Genomic DNA, 20,309 nt, shown 5'->3' with positions numbered 1-20,309 from the left:
TGTCCCGGATGTGTGTCTGTCATTTGTGGTGAGATCTATATTTTGGCACTGTGTTATCTTTTTTACGCTATCTGAATTATTTTATACATTTTCCGACACAAGCCTGAAACTGTTGACACTTCTGAACACCTGATTCATTAGATGGAAAGCTCAGAGTCTGTGGTAGTGAGTGTGAGTGGGAGAGGTCTGTGTAAAGTAGGTGGCTCGTTGCTTATTGACATTTGACTTTATTGCTGATTTCTACAATCACCCACAGTTTTGCTAATAGTGTTGTTTGTCACTTCTACCAAAATTATTTTTTTCTTTAATTTCTCAGAATGCATTTGCCTCCATTCCCGTAATCAAATATGCAATGTGTGCATTCATGTAGAGGTGTGATAAATAGGTACGCGTGAGAACATTTTGGGTAAAACCATGTTCAGCATTGAACGATGTCTAAGTATATTATAAATATATTCCATCCCCTGCTGATTGTTTGCAAACAATAATACACTTATAATTCATTACTGATTTTGCACCTCAGAGCTCTGATAAGTGTGAAAAATGGGTACCGAGTAAATTTTTGCGCCGTAAATAGCCACCAGTAGTGTATTGGTAAAATTACTGATATTCTGCTATTGGGCAGTGATAATGCCACTAGTAAAATATTGGTAAAATTTACAGATATTTTACGATCGCTACACCTAACCCTATTCTCACATGAGGCCTCCCTCTACTGATAAAAATTTTGAATCATCCCCCACCGATGTCTAGCCCTAATCAAACCCCCCGATGCCTAACTGAAACCGACCACCGACCGATGCCTAACCCTAACCGACCCCTCACTGATGCCTAACCCTAATTGACTCTCACCAATGCCTAACCATGACCAAACATCCCCTCTGATGCCTATCCCTAACAACCCCCCACTGTTGCCTAAACCCTAACCGACCCCCCACTGATGCCTAACCCTAACTGACGCTCACTAATGCCTAACCCTAACCAACCCCCCACTTATGCCTAACCCTAACTGACACTCACCAATGCCTAACCCTAACTAACCCCCCCCCCCACCACCACTGATGGCTAACCCTAACCAATCCCCCACTGATGCCTAACTCTGACTCTCACCAATGCCTAATCGAGACCAAACATCACCACTGATGCCTATCCCTAACAACCCCCCACTGTTGCCTAAACCCTAACCGACCCCCCACTGATGCCTAACCCTAACTGACCCCCCACTAATGCCTAACCCTAACTGACTCTCACCAATGCCTAACACTGACCAAACATCTCAACTGATGCCTATCCCTATCCAACCCTCTCATTGCCTAAACCCTAACCGACCCCCCACTGATGCCTAACCCTAACTGACGCTCACTAATGCCTAACCCTAACCAACCCCCCACTTATGCCTAACCCTAACTGGCACTCACCAATGCCTAACCCTAACTACCCCCCCCCCCCCCACTGATGGCTAACCCTAACCGACCCCCACCAATGCCTAACCCTAACTGACCCTCCAACGATGCCTAACCGACCCCCCACTGATGTCTAACCCTAATTGACCCTCACCAGTGCCTTATCCTGACCAAACGCCCCCACTGATGTCTATGTCTAGCCAACCCTCCCACTGATGCCTAACCAACCCTCCCACCGACCCTACCATAACTGACCCTCACTAATGCCTTACCCTTTCCAAATTTCCCCACTGATGCCTATCCCTGACCAACCCCCTCACCGATGCCTAACCTTAGCCACATCACCAATGCTGTCTTCACAGCCACTATACACAACATCGCGGATATTTAGTCACTAATGTTCATTTCAGTTTTTACCAAAAATATGGGCACCAAACTTCCATGGAACCTCCAGTGCCCATATTTCCTGTCACCCTGAGAACCCCCTGACTGCGAAGTTACCATCAGCCAATACATGTATGGGGTGCTTCCTGTGGGGCGGACAGCTTCACACCTCTCCCTGCTCCTCTCCAACCCTTCAATTCTGTCCGATGCCCTTTGTAATACTTATGTATATGTGATCTATAGAGATGGTCAGTAAGATGCTAATAATTCCAGTTTGCATGCAACTTGAATACAAATTGTTTACAGGTTGGAATTGGAGCAGGTAAAATCAGCAGTGCAGGTTTGGTGAGTGCGGACGACAATGCTATTATCCAGCGCTCAGCCCAGTTGACACACCAGGCGGGTCACTTGCTGATGGGATCGGGGGCTGCTGTACACACTAGATTAGGGGTGTCAAACTCAAATACAAAGTGGGCCGAAATTGTACACTAGGACCAAGTCACAGGCCATCCTCTATGTCTACTGGCCACTTTCATCCCTTATAAAGTTCCCAGATGTTTAATGGTCCTTCTCCAACCCCATACAGTTCCCTGGTGTCTAGTGGTCCTACCTCCCCAATACAGTTTGATGGTGTCTAGAGGCCTCCACCCTCCCCTATCCTCCTTAGTGTTAAGTGCTTTCCACCTACTTCCCCATATGGCTTCCCTGGTGATCTAGGGCTTCACCTCCAACATAGCTGCCCTGGTGGTCTAGAGTGGGCCAAACATAATGCAAAGTGGAGAAACCACTTGAGGGCCAAATGTAATGACTGACTTTGAGGACAAGAGTTTGACATGTATGCACTAGATTATCGGCAGCAGTGATTGTTACGTGTACAAGAATTTGAGACAGGCAGGAGCTACTGAGCTGTACCATCCATTAGTAAGGTGTGTGCTTTCTTAGCTTGTGATCACCATAAGTAAAACTCGTCAGCAGTCACAAGATAAGCACACTGCCTGCTACGTATGTTCATGCTGGGGCTTCAAAGTTTCATATTGCACAGTAAAAACAATGGTTGCTTTTATGAGTAATATCTTTCTTTTGGTTGCTTTGCATACTTTTTTTTATTTTTCTACCAAGCAAATTTTTGTTCAGAATGACTCAAAACCCACATTTGTTTCTCGCATTGGAAGAAACTTGTAGTCTTTGCTTTTCATATTTATTTCTGAACGCTCTGCCATCTATTAATCCGAATCTCGTGCCCGTATTATCTGATAGGTCTGCCGATTGCTTCATAATGTCTTCCTTTTAAGACAATAATCAGTTGCTTCGGAAGGTCCCCATCTGGAGGATACAGTCCTTTTAGTGAAAGATGTTTTTGCCTTGTTTTTTTTTATATTTTTTTATTTTATTTTTTCAGACAGAGCTCGTATTTCATCATCTGTTGAAGTGCATATGAAAAGTCACTGACTCTCAATCCATCTGCTGTTATTATTTTCCGCTGATAATTGGCTCGAACAATGCGATGTCTGTGTCTGCAGCCTTTGAAACTGTATCCCCTGTTTATTTTCTGGAGGTCTTGTTCTCCTCCCACCTTTTCTGCATTTCAGTTGCCTCGTTTTTTCTTTTCTTTTTTTTTTCCTCTCTTTTATTTTCCTCAAGCTGTTGGCGGTTCTGTTAATATGTTGATAGTGATTATTTTATCTTTCGTTCATTAAAGGGGAATGGTCGGTAAAATCACGTTACATGAACTCACGTGCACAGTTTAGCCATAACAAGTTGCGTGTTTCTTTAGGCTAGTTTCACATATTGTGCGATTGTCCTGCAGCGGTAGAACTCGGAAAGGCCAATTGCGCCACACCATTCCCCCATGCATATTGCCCTGCGGTACAGTGCGCTGACAGGGTAATATGCGTAGCTCCGCCCCCACTCAGTGACGTGCTCTCTGCTGGACAGGAAGTACTTGACTGACGTTACGTCTCTCTGCGTCTGCACGCCACAACTGCAATCAAACATTCACACTTACTGCGTCGCAATAGACATGCATTGCTTCATAGTCCTTGCAGAAGGCACGGAACATGCAGCAACGCACTGCAGCGTTAACATTGGAGGAAAGAGACGAAAGTCGGCACTGCAAGCAATTCAGTTTAATCCACAAATAAAGTGCATCAGCAAAATTGTAACAGTGCAAGCCTGTGCAATGATTTAAAAAGGTGGGTGCACACACTGGTCCTGGTGGGCAGTCAGTGGGGTGGTGGGTGCAGGGCACAACTGCCTGACTACCATTTTGTGCTAGTAGCGCTTCTGCAGAAGCTCCGTAGAAGAGCTGGTAGTGGGAAACAGCTGTCAGGCAGTTGTGCCCTGTACCCACCACCCCACTGACTGCCCACCAGGACCAGTGTGTGCACCCACCTTTTTGAATCGTTGCACAGGCTTGCACTGTTACAGTTTTGCTGATTCACTTTATTCGTAGATTAAACTGAACTGCTTGCGGTGCATACTTTCGTCTCTTTCCGCCAATGTTGATATTGAACTGTTAATGTCAGAGCACGCAAGGCATGGTTAATTGGAGAGCCAGCCGGCTCTGGATGGTCCAGTTGCAACCCTCTGGTTTATACTGCACTGCCAACATTCTGTTTCACTCATATTCACAGCACTGCAGAGTTAGCGGCGGCCTTGCATCCAGTTTGTTACTTCTGTGCACTGCACCGCGTCGCCATAGTGTGTAAGTTCCTATACACTTACATTGCCTGGGCGACGAGCTGCGGTGGGCAAGAGTACACACATACAACGAAGAAGGCAAAAGCAGGACACATATTTCATGTACTCAGAGATTTAAAACCTTGTACACACGCTTGACTAAAGTGGGCTGAGACGGCTGATAACAACTGCCTCAACCAATAACCAGGTGTATATACAGAGTCACCCGATCCGGGTCGCCAAGTGGTTCACCTGGCAGATCAACTCGCCCCCAGCAACACCCAATTCCTTTGTGGATGCCATTTGCCCACCCGCCACATGAGGTCACACACACCGCTCCATCATCCCTCCACATAGCAACAGCACGCGTCATCAGCTACACAGCTGACTCACGTCTTTGCAGCCTGGCCCAGCATCCATGAAAGGTGTGTATGCACCTCAAAACATATATTTTGAAATCTACAAACCCCTCCCCCTCCCCATCTACAAACCCCACCCCCTCCCCAACCTTCCACTTAAAGAAAAAAAAAAGAACACGAAAACAGGCAAATCCAAATTACCACTCCCGACCGCAAGAAAAAAAAATGCATTACAGTTTTAGATATTACTCAGTGAGGTTAGAACTGCTTGAGAATTTTCCTGGTTCATGGCACCTCAGCTGAGCTCCAAGTCATTCTACAAACAAACATTTCATTACAGCATTTATTATTCATTCTTAAGACTTTGTGTGCTACTACTTAAGTTTGCAAAAGTTAAGTGAGGCACTTAATAATCACACAGTGTACCTGCATTATTTATGTTACATTTTTAAAGTACAGGCATATCATCCCCAATATGTACATTAGGAACTGTTATACTCTGCTTATATTGATACTAAACCTCCTACATTCTGGTAATCTCTGTTAAATGCTTTTTCGGGGTTAACTCAATTCTATAAACTCAAGAGCATATCTCTGCTGAAATGCTGATAGTATCTGCAAACAGTGAGTACAGGTTGTACCAGCTGCCTCTGTGGTCACAACAGCGCTTTGCACAGTACATACTCATGTCACTAACTGTGGAGCTCAGTGAGGTGAGAGTGCAAGACTCCTTTTGGGTAATTTTAAGCACTGGTAAATGAAAGTACCCTAAGGCAAACATATACTGTACATCAGCTGTAGGGATGGTTAATGGGATGCAAATAATTCCAAGCAAGTTCCAAGCAGGATTATGCAGATTTTGCATGCAAATGTATGTAGTGTGAAATGAATCGATGAAGTTCAGTCAAGGAGAAATTTGATTTGTCCATTTTCAGACTGCATACATTTGCATTCAAAGTGTGTATAGTCCTGCATCAAATATAAATTATTTGCATCACATTGGCCATCCCAAGTCAGTGGACCACAATGTCTTTCCCACTGTTGCTGTCTGGGAGTGGATGTATGCAGTTCATCAATAGCAGGACATCCACTGTCTAGAAAAAAGTCTGTAGTGCTGCGGACACATCTGAACAAGTGTGTGCAAAGCTTGTCTGCTGCCTTTCCAATGTCTGCTACAGAAAATATGTGAACTAGCCCTTAAAGAGACACTGAAGCGAAAAAAAATTATGATATAATGATTTGTATGTGTAGTACAGCTAAGAAATAAAGCATTAGGAGCAGAGACATAAGTCTAATGTTTACAGTACAGGAAGTGTTAAGAAACTCCAGTTGTTATCTATGCAAATTGCAATTGAGCTCCATGACTTTCAAAGTCGCAGAGAGCTCTGTGTTCTGAAGGCTGTTATCTTAACCGTATTGTTTTTTTTTTTGCAGAGAACAGTTCAGGACAGGTCAAAAAGTCCACTGCCTGCTCTGTAAAAAACATTTAGAATGCTGAGTAGTGTGTAAACTGCAAATATTAGAGAATGATGCAATGTTATAAAAAAGCTGTATAACTGAAAATAAAAATATGAGAATATTTTTTTGCTACTAATGTTCTAGTAATTATCCGTACCACACAACCAATTCATTATATCATAATATTTTTTTTTCGCTTCAGTGTCTCTTTAAGCTATGTACTGAGACTAGGTGTTACTTGGCTGAGGCAGACGATAATGACCACCTCTGCTGAAAATCCAGCATGTGTACAGCAGTACCGCCCGGGCACATCACTTCACATTGTTCTTTCCACGTGATGTCACACCTGTACTGCTCTGTCAGTCCTCCTCCCCCCTACCTGACAACAGAACACGTCAGTAGCCTGCAGGTTGATGACCCGTCTGTACTTCCTCGGCCCAGCAGTGTAACCCAAGGGATCAGGTATGATCTCCACTGGCCGACACTCCTCCTATGTGTGTATGATGCTTAAATTAAGGCATGGCACAGGAATGTGCTATGCCTACAAAAGTGTCCATCACCAAGAAAACAATAGAGATAAGTAAAAAAAGAAAACAATATTACCTTCTTCTTCGGACCTCTGTAGTAACTGATTTCTAGCTTCCATCATCCTGACCTAGTCCACTAACCAGCAGAATGCATTATGGGCAAAGATGTTGCAGTCGAGCGAGAGACTGACAAAGCATCTTCTCTTGGGAAAACTAGCTTTTCTGTACAATTGTTGATAATGTGTTATTCTGAGTAGCATCACCCACCGCTGTTTAGTTTTCCATGTGACTTGTAATGCCTGGTACACACAATAATATTTTCTAACAGATTTACTGTCAGATCGACTATTTCCAACAGGTCCGATTTGATTTCCGAATGATTTTCTGATCAATTTTCCATTCACTTCTATGAAAAATAGATCGGAAATCAGATTGGACCTGTTGGAAATGGTCGATCTGACTGTAAACCTGTCAGAAATGTGTATCATTTGCACCTAGTATAATGCTTTGTACACATGCTAGCGGAGGCATCACCAAGAGATCTGAAGTGCTGGATCCTCTCAGCGAAACGCAGGCCAAGCCAATTGCTCTGTTCCTTATTCCTTCTATTCATTCGTTCCTCCTCCCCACAGAGCATTAAAAACTTAAAGAGACACTGAAGTGAAAAAAAATATATGATATAATGATTTGGTTGTGTACTATGAATAATTACTAGAAGATTAGCAGCAAAGAAAATATTCCCAAATTTTTCTTTTTTAAGGAATATAGTGTTATTTTTAACATTGCATCATTCTATAATATGTTCAGATTACACAACACTCAGCATTCAAAATGATTCTTTCAGAGCAGTCTGTTGAACTAATGACCTCTCCTCTCGCAGAGAAAAAGTAAATAGTTCAATAACAGTTGAGATAATCAAAGTCAGAAAACAGCCCTCTTCACGACTTTAAAAGTCGTAGAGCTTAATGGCTTTTTTGCATAGAGATAACAAATGGAGTTTCTGAACTCTTCCTGTAATGGAAACAATTAGACTGATGTATCTGATCTTAATGTTTTATTTCTTAGCTGTACTACACATACAAATCATAATATCATTATTTTTTTTTTCACTTCAGTGTCTCTTTAAAGGGATTCTTAAGCCTCATAAAAAAAAAGTTTCACTTACCTTGGGCTTCTACCAGCCCCCTGCAGCCATCCTCTGCCTGATGCTCCAGTTCCCCGCCGCAGGTTAGTTTATGTTTCACTGACTTCTAGGGGGCTTAAAAATTATTTTAAAATGGGCGCTAGGTTGCGCATGTTAAGTTCCTGCATGAGCGTGTACACGCCTTCCCGTGGCCCTTTGCTCGCAAGCTTGAGCATGCTCCCCCCCTCCATGCTCACCCATGCCTCCCCATGTGTGAGAATACAAACCACTTAACCACTATGGTAGTTAGAACTGATTTTTTTTTTTCCCTGAAACTTAGCTGTAACAATTCCATTATATGTTTTTATATATTCTTGAGAAAAGCTTAATAATCTGAGTTATTTTTATTTTGAAGCTATTTTATTCATTTCAATTGTTTTTCCTTTATAACATACAAAAGGGAAGAAAAGGATAGCATAACATACATTGTGCCAGTCCCGCCATGATGCAGAACTTCACCAATCTAAGTCCCCCACAGAAAAAACGACGGTCTCTAATCAGAGGCCGCGGTATTTCTGCAAAAAAAAAGTTTCCCCACCCTCCTTGTAGTTCCTGGAAGCGTGATCGTATGCTTTCAGGACTTTTTTGACTGTGGCCGTCTTGTGGCCAAATAATAAACTACACCCACATACATTTTTTACTTTACATTATTTTACATTTAAAATTATCTGTTTCTCTCCCACACCAAAAATTACCCAAATACATTTTTTAATAAAAAAAAATTACAGTTAGTTACCCAAGGGTCTGAACTTTTTAAATCTACATGTCAAGAGAGTATCTCATTATATTTTTTTTAAATTATAAGCTTGTAAATAGTGATGGACGCAAATTGAAAAAAATGCACCTTTATTTCTAAATAAAATATTGGCGCCATAAATTGTGATAGGGACATGATTTAAACGGTGTAATAACCGGGAAAAATGGGCAAATAAAATACATGAGTTTTAATTACGGTAGCATGTTTTAATTTTAAACTATAATGGCCAAAAAATGAAAAATAATGATTTTTTTCCATTTCTTTCTTAATCTTCCTGTTAAAATGGATTAAGAAAAAAATAATTCTTAGCAAAATGTACTACCCATAGAAAGCCTAATTAGTGGCGGAAAAAACAAGATATAGATCAATTAATTGTGATAAGTAGCAATAAAGTTATTGGCGATTGAATGGGAGGTGAACGTTGCTCCGATGCATACGATTTTCGACACTGTAGGCTGAAGTGGTTAATGAGCAGTCAGTTCAGTGAGTCCTTCAAGCCACTATACAGTGTGCCTAACGCCATCTTGGAGAACACCTACTCTGCTGTGCTAAGTTACAATCCTTTCAAGTCCAAGTTGCAGATTAGATATTCCTAGCCATGCTACATTGTAATGTGCGGCAACACACACTGTACTGTGAATGACAACATGAGCATGTGCATCGCACACTACATGCGGTGCGTCATAACTGACAGCAACATGTATAGTGTGAATAAACCCTTAGCTGCAGAGAGCCCAGGCAAGAAATTTAGCTTCAGTCCAATTGCATGGGAAGTGTAAACGTGCCTACATATGCACAATAACGGTCACCGTAAATGATTGTTACTTGATGGTTAGGCCAACAGTTCAGGGCCTAGGCTATAGCCGAGCAGTGTGTACTGTTCAATGGAGAAAGGATAAGGGATGATGGTTCAGCACAGCAATGAGCGGCTTCTGGCTGCCAGGATAAGTAACAACACAATGTGCTCATTCGTTCTCATTCATCTATCTTCGTTTAGCAATCTAGATAGATTGAGTGGCTAAACCACCTGGGAGAAAAGTTCTACACAAGCTGGATTCTCGGCAGAGACAGTGCTGAATGACTGTCACGGCCAAATATTATCTAAAGTGTACCTGAGAAGAATGATTGGGGGTAATCTATACTTACCTGGGGCTTCCTCCATCCTTATGAGGACCGTGGGCTCCGTCGCCATCCTCCCTGGCCGTTACGGTACCTCCGGTATCTTCCAAAGTCAGGGCCAGTCGTGGTCTTCTGCACTTACGCAGCCTGGATGCGTGCACCTCCGTCGCAGGCAAAGAACAGTCTCAGCCACGGGAATGCCAGGTAAGTATAAATAGCCCCTAATCATTCATCTCAGGTTCCTTTTACGGCAATAACTATTCCTATTGAAGAAATTATTGCATTGGACGGAGGCATAATGACGTGGATGATTTTTTTTGTACTTGTTTTGATAAGTGTACAGAACAATGGCAGCATTCAGTATAGGATGTATACACCTTTATAGAAGAAGAAATGAGAGCTGCTGTAATGTTTTGTTCTGGCCTCTGAGCAGCATTGTAATCCCATGTTCTGTGGACGTGGCCGTATCTCAGTCTACTGTAAACAATTGTAAACACATGCAGTATTAGGCATTAACCTTTAACACATTTCTCCATGTTATTCCTAGCAGATATTTCACTCCCGTCATTTGTGTATGTGTTTGAGCCCTTGCTGTGTCTTTTTATTGCTTCTCAGGCTGTACATTGTAACCAGATACTCGGGTAAGTGGTGAGTTACATAGGATGATAGGTGTAAACAAAGGCATGTTCATTCTCGGACAGAAAAGGTCGGGTAACTTGCACAGTTTTCAGAAGATAATTGACTGCTGTAGACATGCAGCTGTTGTTTTCTGACCGTATGTATTTTCAAGTTTTTCTTTTCTTTTTTTTTTTGTGCACACACAGATTTCAGGCTTTTTTGTGTGCTATTATTTGTGAATGCCTACTTAGGATCCATTGCGTGAAAGGAGTATTTTCTACGCTGACAAGTGCAGTCAATCTATGCCCAGAAACTCTCCAGTATCTTAATGAATGATATCCCACAACTCAAAAAGCTGATTCAGGGCATATTCACAGTGGGATGCTCTGTTGTAATGTGACGTTAAAGTCGCAATGCACATTAACGCTGCGTTACCATGGCATACAGTAGATACAGTGGAGCATTCAGGCAATGAGAAGTATGCCTCTCTGTATCTGTTTAATGTCTGCGTTTAGAGGTAACGCACTGCAAGCAGTGAGTTACCATAATGCAACATTTACAACGTGCCGTTAACGTCGAACTGTGAATGTCGCATAGGCTTAACATTACTATGCGTTAACCTGCATTATAATGACTTTGTAACACAGGACAATAATGTCCCATTGTGAATGCTCCCGCACAGCATTGTTTCTGACCTGTTTGGTGCCCCAGGCACAATGTGCTACAAATACAGGGCAGTGGTTTTTTTTTATCTATAGAGGAGGCTAAAGTGTAATATAATAATTGAAACACTTTTCTCTAAAAGTTTGACAGAGGTTTCAGGACAACTCTGGGAAGCCAATGTGTGTTGCGTATAGTGTGCCGAATACTGTGAAAAGCGAGTGAAACCACAACAATGTCAAATATTGAGCATACCATGAGTATGTGACCCTATATTGCTTGCTACAGGCACTTTATTAACCCATTAGCAGCTTCAAATGAAATTTAATTTGAAAGCTGCTGGTGCATTCTAAGCCTCTATCGGCATATCTCTATTGGCTGCCTAGTACAGCCAAACAAGCGATGGCAGGGAGCAGGTATAGTTACCTCTCCGTATGGCTTCTTCTCTTCCTCCACCAGCGGCTCTGGACAGGTCTTCTGGGTTCCAACCACATCCGATCACATGATATGACAGCTGATCGGGAAAGTTACCACTTTTCCATCACCGCTGTTCCACCACCGGGTGGCGCTGTTTCCTGGATTCCTCCCATGTCTTCTTATTGATGCCAGCAATCAGTAACATGGGGACTTAGAGTAATGCATTCCCATTCACAGGGCAGTTTCTAAGCCAGGGCGAGGGTGTAAAAATGCCCCCCCCCCCCCCCATGGAGCCAGGCATAGGTGCCCGCAGTATAGGTTAGTTACGTAGGTGCCTCCAGTATAGGGTAGCAGGATAGTTGCCCCCAGTATAGGTTAGATAGGTAGTTGCCCCCAGTATAGGTTAGCTACGTAGTTGCCTCCAGTATAGGGTAGCCCGTATAGTTGCCACCGGTATGGGTTAGATAGGTAGGTGCCCCCAGTATAGTTTACATCGGTAGGTGCCCGCAGTATAGGTTAGATAGGTAGGTTCCAGCAGTATGAGTTAGTTAGGTAGGTCCCCACAGTATGGGTTAGTTAGGTAGATTCCTGCAGAATAGGTTAGATAGGTAGGTGCCCCCAGTATAGTTTACATCAGTAGGTGCCCGCAGTATGGGTTAGATAGGTAGGTTCCCCCAGTGTAGGTTAGATAGGTAGGTTCCCCCAGTATGGGTTAGATAGGTAGGTTCCCCCAGTATGGGTTAGATAGGTAGGTTCCTGCAGTTTAGGTTAGATAAGTAGGTTCTCACAGTATAGGTTAGATAGATAGGTTCCCGCAGTATAGGTTAGTTAAGTAGGTTGCCGCAGTATAGGTTAGTTACGGTAGGTAGGTTCCCGCAGTATAGGTTAGTTAGGTAGGTTCCTGCAGTATAGGTTAGATAGGTAGGTTCCCGCAGTATGGGTTAGTTAGGTAGGGTCCCGCAGTATGGGTTAGTTAGGTAGGTCCCCACAGTATGGGTTAGTTAGGTAGATTCCCGCAGTATAGGTTAGATAGGTAGGTTCCCGCAGTATAGGTTAGATAGGTAGGTTCCCGCAGTATGGGTTAGTTAGGTAGGTTCCCGCAGTATGGGATAGTTAGGTAGGTTCCCACAGTTTAGTTTAGATAGGCAGGATCCCGCAATATACAGGGAGTGCAGAATTATTGGGCAAGTGGTATTTTTGAGGAATATTAGTTTTAGCTATTTTAGGGGGATATCTGTGTGTGCAGGTGACTATTACTGTGCTTAATTATTAGGCAACTTTACAAAAAACAAATATATATCCATTTCAATTATTTATTTTTACCAGTGAAACCAATATAACATCTCAACATTCACAAATATACATTTCTGACATTCAAAAGCAAAACAAAAACAAATCAGTGACCAATATAGCCACCTTTCTTTGCAAGGACACTCAAAAGCCTGCCATCCATGGATTCTGTCAGTGTTTTGATCTGTTCACCATCAACATTGCGTGCAGCAGCAACCACAGCTTCCCAGACACTCTTCAGAGAAGTGTACTGTTTCCCTTCTTGTAAATCTCACATTTTATGATGGACCACAGGTTCTCCATGGGGTTCAGATCTGGTGAACAAGGAGGCCATGTCATTAGTTTTTCTTCTTTTATACCCTTTCTTGCCAGCCACGCTGTGGAGTACTTGGACGCGTGTGATGGAGCATTGTCCTGCATGAAAATCATGTTTTTCTTGAAGGATGCAGACTTCTTCCTGTACCACTGCTTGAAGAAGGTGTCTTCCAGAAACTGGCAGTAGGACTGGGAATTGAGCTTGACTCCATCCTCAACCCGAAAAGGTCCCACAAGCTCATCTTTGATGATACCAGCCCAAACCAGTACTCCACCTCCACCTTGCTGGCGTCTGAGTCGGACTGGAGCTCTCTGCCCTTTACCAATCCAGCCCATCCATCCGGCCCATCAAGACTCACTCTCATTTCATCGGTCCATAAAACCTTAGAAAAATCAGTCTTGAGATATTTCTTGGCCCAGTCTTGACGTTTCAGCTTGTGTGTCTTGTTCAGTGGTGGTCGTCTTTCAACCTTTTTTACCTTGGCCATGTCTCTGAGTATTGCACACCTTGTGCTTTTGAGCTCTCCAGTGATGTTGCAGCTCTGAAATATGGCCAAACTGGTGGCAAGTGGCATCCTGGCAGCTGCATGCTTGACTTTTCTCAGTTCATGGGCAGTTATTTTGCGCCTTGGTTTTTCCACATGCTTTTTGCGACCCTTTTGACTATTTTGAATGAAACGCTTGATTGTTCGATGATCATGCTTCAGAAGCTTTGCAATTTTAAGAGTGCTGCATCCCTTTGCAAGATATCTCACTATTTTTGACTTTTCTGAGCCTGTCAAGTCCTTCTTTTGACCCATTTTGCCAAAGGAAAGGAAGTTGCCTAATAATTATGCACACCTGATATAGGGTGTTGATGTCATTAGACCACACCCCTTCTCATTACAGAGATGCACATCACCTAATATGCTTAATTGGTGGTAGGCTTTCGAGCCTCGAGCCTATACAGCTTGGAGTAAGACAACATGCATAAAGAGGATGATGTGGTCAAAATACTCATTTGCCTAATAATTCTGCACTCCCTGTAGGTTAGTTAGGTAGGTTCCCGCAGTTTAGGTTAAATTCTGTAGGTAGGTTCCCGCAGTTTAGGTTAAATAGGTAGGTTCCTGCAGTTTAAGTTAGTTAGGTAGGTTCCCGCAGTGTAGCTTAGCTAGGTTTGGGTGGCAGGAGGGGGGCGCAGCAGCGGGGGGAGCGGACATAATAGTTATAATGAACCTGCTTCCGCCGAACCCGCGCAGCTTCAATGTCCTTCCTTTCCCGGCATCTGTCTCATTAGTAACAGCGCTCCCTGTGATGACATGCGGTACGTCATCACAGGGGGCGCTGTTACCAGGCGACGGACGCCGGGAGAGGAAATACATTCAAACTGCAGGGGAACGGCTGAAGAAAGTGAGTTATTACTATGATGTCCGTTCCCCCTGCTCCTGCGCCCCCCCTCCTGCCGCACAATCAAGCGCCCCGGGCGATTGCACGTATCGCACGCCCATAGAAACGGGGCTGCCCATTCATTCATCTCCCCTCTAATGATCGGTGGCGAGAAATCGCACAGAAGTGAGCACGGGAGAGCGTGGCGCAGATAGACAAATATTTTATGTTTATTTTTCTTTAAGAAGGGTAGCAGGGCTATGTGCCGGAAGCCAGCAGCCCTGGGCCTTAAATAGAAACCATAACCAAGAATTGAACTTCATCCCAGTCAGTAGCTGATACCCCCTTTCCCATGAGAAATCTATTCCTTTTCTCAAATCGATCATCAGGGGGCTCTGCATGGCTGATTTTGTGGTAAAACCCCTCCTATAGTGCGATGTCAGTGCCTCACAGCTCTGAGGTCCTGACATCACACTGTGGGAGCCTTGTTGCATTGTGGGAAATAACAGCTGTTTCCAACTGCGAAAAAAGCAAGCACCATCTCCTTCCAGTGACATCACCTGCCAGCAGTAAAAATGTCACCATGTGATAAATGTCTGAATGTAAATCAGGGAGAGGAAATATTTTACAATGAGCAAACACTGACTACATCATTTATACATAATTAGTGCAAAAATTATGCAATTTTTTATTACATTATTTTTTTCACTGGAGTTCGGGGAGGGATTCGGGGGGGGGGGGGGGATAAAGATACAGCAGGTAATTATAACTTGCTATTAGAAGAGCACCACCTGATTGTCTTATATACACTGGAGGTCCGCTTTAACGTTCTTGTCATGATTATGATTAAGGGCAAACTTTAAGCCCGATACGCGTTAGTCCTTCCTGTGGCTGTTTTAAGTGTCATTTTATGTGGCTTGTTAAAGAATACCAGCTTTTACTGTCCCACTGAGTCTGCGGATCCTTCTTCATCTGTTAACGTTCTTGTCACTAAACAGTCAGAAGGTATATTTAGATACCTGTATGTGTCTGGAGCTGGGCTTTAACATACAGAGTGTTTACAGAATACATAAACTTTAATCTGAACATGCTTTCATTTTCAAGATTTTATGCTTTTGGGGAACTTGGGAGTTTTATAGGGGACCACAAGAAGTTATTTCCCCCAGATGAGAAGACTGTATGCTTGCTGTCATATAAAGTGTCATGTTGATTCAAATGTTGCTTCTATATGGTTTTCAGAGGCTTCAAGCCTTTCATCAGCTGAAAAAGGGATTTTTTGCTGAGCATTGCTTGAAAACCTTTCCTGCCGCTGCAGGTGTGCATGCTTGTAGCCCGAGACATCAACATTTGTCCTGAGGCTAAGAACGCGTGGGTCACTGTAGAACATACACAGGCCTACTGTGGCCCTAAAGCAATTATGAGGCAGCAAGTCCCAGCAAGCTTCACCCTTCATTAACAGGCAATGCATGCTGGGACCTATAATTCCCAGCAACTGGAGGAACCGTGTTGTAGTGTGATTGTGGCCAAATATTTCACCACACACTTTCTTGTCATTTTTGAATCTGTCACCAGAGCAGGAAGTGAGGAAAATCCTAATACAAATGGATGTACAAATCTAAACATGGCCACACACCATAGCATTTTTTACATTTCTTATCAATTTGAGAATTAAAATCAATTTTTCTGATTGATTTTAACATTTAAAAATCTGACCAGTGTACCACACACCTATGTTCATTTTTTCCACAATTATGAAAAAAAAAATTGAAAACGCTGAAAAAATTGCTTGGGTCTATACATGAATACATTTTCAATCTACAGTACACCGTTCACTTTTCCCAAAAATTGATCAGAAAAATTCACCACTCCTAATCGACTTATATTGAGAAAAAAAGGGAAATCTGATCGGATTTCTCACTCGAAGAAGAAAAAAAGTTTTCGGTTTTTCAGGACAACCGATCATTTTTATCGAATTGCCAGAAAATCAGATAATTTTATTGTATCGTGTTTGGCCACCTTAACACTTGCACTTTCTTAAGCTTCATTCACATTATAAATTGACAGCACTATCACAAGTGCTGATCGATTTATTTAGCTTTTTTAAAGCCGTTTTCCCTGCGCTTTGCACTCAGAAATGCGCTTTTGTAAGCATTTTTCTAAGTGCTTTTGCTGAACGATTAGGATTTTCACTTTCTGATTTCCAGGAAGTGAACTCTTTGACCCGAAAATTAATAAATACAATGTATTTATTCATAAAATCGCTCTGAAAATTGCAATAGAAAGCACTTTTTCAAGCGTTTTGCGATCTCCCTATACCTTCCATTCTGAGCCAAGGCGCTCAGAAGACGGTATGTGTAGCACGTTTGCGATTTTAATAAAATCGAAAAGCACACATGTGAACAGTCTCATAGGAAATCATTGCACAAGCGCTTTTAGGGCGATTTCTAAAAACGCCAGCGCTTAAAAAAAAATCAGGAACGCTCATAGTTTAAACAAGCCCTTACACTACCAAAAAAAAAAATAACAAAAGGCCACTTTATTAAACAACAATGGATCCTCCCTTCACAATTCATTGCTCATCACAGTATATTGCAAAATGAAACATTGGTTTGTGTATAAAAGGCAGAGGCGGACATAGGACCGTGCAGGCCGTGCAACTGCACAGGGGCCCCATGTCCTCTGGGGCCCATGCAGCTGCACCAGAGCAGGATCATCCACAAGGCAAAATAGGTAGGTGCCTGGGGCCTAGTGGGTGTCAAGAGGCCCAACTGCCCTCTTTTTTGACCCCACTCTCTTCTTAGCTTACCATAAAAACTATCAAAGGGGACTGAAGAAACTTAACTTACCTTGGGCCCCCATTAAGACCCTATCGTTCTCTGAGCTGCACCACAGTCAGGGCCAGATTATCCTCTAGGTTCATGTATGAATCAGGACCCAGTCAGTACAAAAGCTGCCTCTCTCTTCCTGTGTCACTCCACTTTATGTAGTTGTCTTTCCATCCATGTCCTTTCCCCCATGTGGTTGGCTGTCATTTTAACTATGTACTTTTATGTCCTATCAAGCGGATCCGAGATGAAAAATTAACTATAACAAGTAACTTGTCTATATATCTTATCTTGGGCTTGATTCACAAAATGGTGATAACTGTTAGCACGGCTGTTAGCATGGCTTCGCGTGCGTTTTTAGCGCGTCATCGCGCAAAAAAACGGTTATTGCGTGCAAAAATTTGCGTTTGTGCGTTAATGTGAATTTTTTGCGTGTTAACGTTCGCATTCACGCAATAATGCAAATTTATCACCCGAACGCGAGCGTCAATGTGCAAAAAAATCGTGTTAACGCGCAAACGGGAGTTTTCTGCGTGCGATAACCGTTATTGCGCGAAATTTCGCACAGAGCACTTTTCACTGCGTGCTAACAGTTAGTACCATTTTGTGAATCAAGCCCCTAAAATGTAGATAGTTTACACAGAAAATGTAGCTGCAAACAGCTTCAACGGTCTATGATTATTTATTCCTGTGATACAATGAGGGCAGCCATGTTCTGTTTGTCACATTACACACAGGCATCTGATAGCATCTCCAGGCCTCAGCCTGTGACAAATTCAGTCCCCTCTCCTCCTCCCCTCTGAAATCTCTGGCTAGTAACCTTCTCCTCCTCCTGCCCAGACTGAACTCCCATAAGCCCTTGCTACAGTGCCAAGGCACTCTGAAAAAGCTGTGGGCAAGGCTTGTTTAGTTTATAGGGAATTAGAGTATTAAAGCAAAAACAAAAATACTATATGTAAAGAACACAATTATGAAATGAGTAAAAGTTTATCTCAAATCCACTTTAACAATTTTTGGATCCACCCATGCTCTGTTATGACCACATCCACTCGTATTGGGGCCCACTCCATTTATTTTGCACAGGGGCCCACTGCTGGCTTTGTCCTCCACTGATAAAGGCATATTGTTTGTGATGGTGAAGACCACTGTGTTAAGGTGGCCACTAACGGTCCAATTTCTAGCGAAAAATCGTTTGAGCGATCAGGTAATTCTGATCAGAAGAAAAATCGCTCACTACACCATCAACGAACCAATCTTTGCTTCCTATCTATCACAACCAACATGAAAATCCAAATTTTGGTTCAACGAAAATTCAGTCGGACTACTATTTTTGTAATCGTTCGTAATCGATTGTGCCCATCAAATGAGATTATTTACAACCAATCCGATCAGAATTTCTGATCCCTCAAACGATTTTTCACTAGAAATTGGACAGTTAGTGGCCACCTTTAACCAGCCGGGCGGTATGGACGAGCTCAGCTCGTCCATCACCGCCGGAGGCTGCCGCTCAGGCCCTGCTGGGCCGATTTTCATCAAATAAAGAGCAGCACACGCAGCCGGCACTTTGCCAGCCGCGTGTGCTGCCCGATCGCCGCCGCTCTGCGGCGATCCGCCGCGAGCAGCGGCGAAAGAGGGTCCCCCCAGCCGCCTGAGCCCAGCGTAGCCGGAACAAAAAGTTCCGGCCAGCGCTAAGGGCTGGATCGGAGGCGGCTGACGTCAGGACGTCGGCTGACGTCCATGACGTCACTCTGCTCGTCGCTATGGCGACAATGTAAGCAAAACAAGGAAGGCCGCTCATTGCGGCCTTCCTTGTTTATTCTGGGCGCCAGAGGCGATCGGAAGAACGCCTCCGGAGCGCCCTCTAGTGGGCTTTCATGCAGCCAACTTTCAGTTGGCTGCATGAAATAGGTTTTTTTTTATTTAAAAAAAAAACCTCCCGCAGCCGCCCTGGCGATCTTAATAGAACGCCAGGGTGGTTAATTTTCTGTCTGCCATTTCCTTTTTGGCTGAAATGTCATGAGACTTTTCCAGCCAAATTAATGATTGGGACAATATTCCTCCCTAACATGGGAGGAAATGGATATGTTTGGTGAGCAGGTTAAGGGTCAGCCTCGTGAGTAAGGGGGGGGGGGGGGGAGGGGGGGCTGGCCCAGCCCTTATTGGGAGGGATCTTTTGTATAAATATCTTATTTGTATATGGTGAGCTGTGACTGAAGATTACATGTCTGAAATGCGTCAGCTGCTGTATGTTTCTTTTTGGATGTGCCAATAAAGTACATATATCTAAGTAAGAGGGGCCTACAGTTGCTGTCTTGTCTTAAACGTATAATTGTATTTATAAAGTTCTGTACAAATGAGGGCAGATAAGCTTTAAAATGACCCTGAGCTCAGACTAAAATTGAAATTTGGACTTACCTGGGCCTTCCCAATTTTACAATGGGAAAACACTGACTAATTCATTTATAAATTAATATTGTAAAACAAATAAGCACATTTTTCCTTGATGTTATTTTCACTATAGTTCCTCTTAACCTTTTTTTCTGATCACTCCAAATGATAAGACATTTTAGGGCTCGTTTCCACTAGTGCGGTGCGAATCGCCGGGATTCCACCGCTGACGAAATCGCATGCGGATGCGATTCCGCATGCGCTTTTTGCCGCGATTTTGCATGCGATTTCGCATAGGCAGGGTATATGCGAATTTAACCATGTCACTGCCTGGTTCAATTTACATTCGTTTTCATGCGAATTCGCACGTGAAATCTCGGCAAAAAACGCATGTGCGTTTTCCCTATTAAATACATAGCCTGCGAATCGCCTGCATTCCTCACGCAGGTGAATTCTGCAGGCTCTACCGTGCAGAAAAATCAGGAAAAAACTGACAAGTAGAAACAGGGCTATCCACTTGTATTGGTTATGCGAATCCGCATGCAGAGAACGCATGTGAATT

General features: G+C 43.2%; 1 protein-coding gene across 10 annotated transcripts in view; it reads left to right on the top strand.

The window, feature by feature from the left end:
• Positions 1 to 20,309, top strand: part of FOXP1 (forkhead box P1) — a 1,092,253-nt gene that overhangs the window by 430,500 nt on the left and 641,444 nt on the right. The gene's annotated exons all lie outside the window — the stretch shown is intronic.

The sequence above is a fragment of the Hyperolius riggenbachi genome, chromosome 9 (genome assembly GCF_040937935.1).
Source record: "Hyperolius riggenbachi isolate aHypRig1 chromosome 9, aHypRig1.pri, whole genome shotgun sequence".
Classification (NCBI taxonomy): Eukaryota; Metazoa; Chordata; class Amphibia; order Anura; family Hyperoliidae; genus Hyperolius; species Hyperolius riggenbachi.
This window is presented reverse-complemented; position numbering and strand designations above follow the sequence as displayed.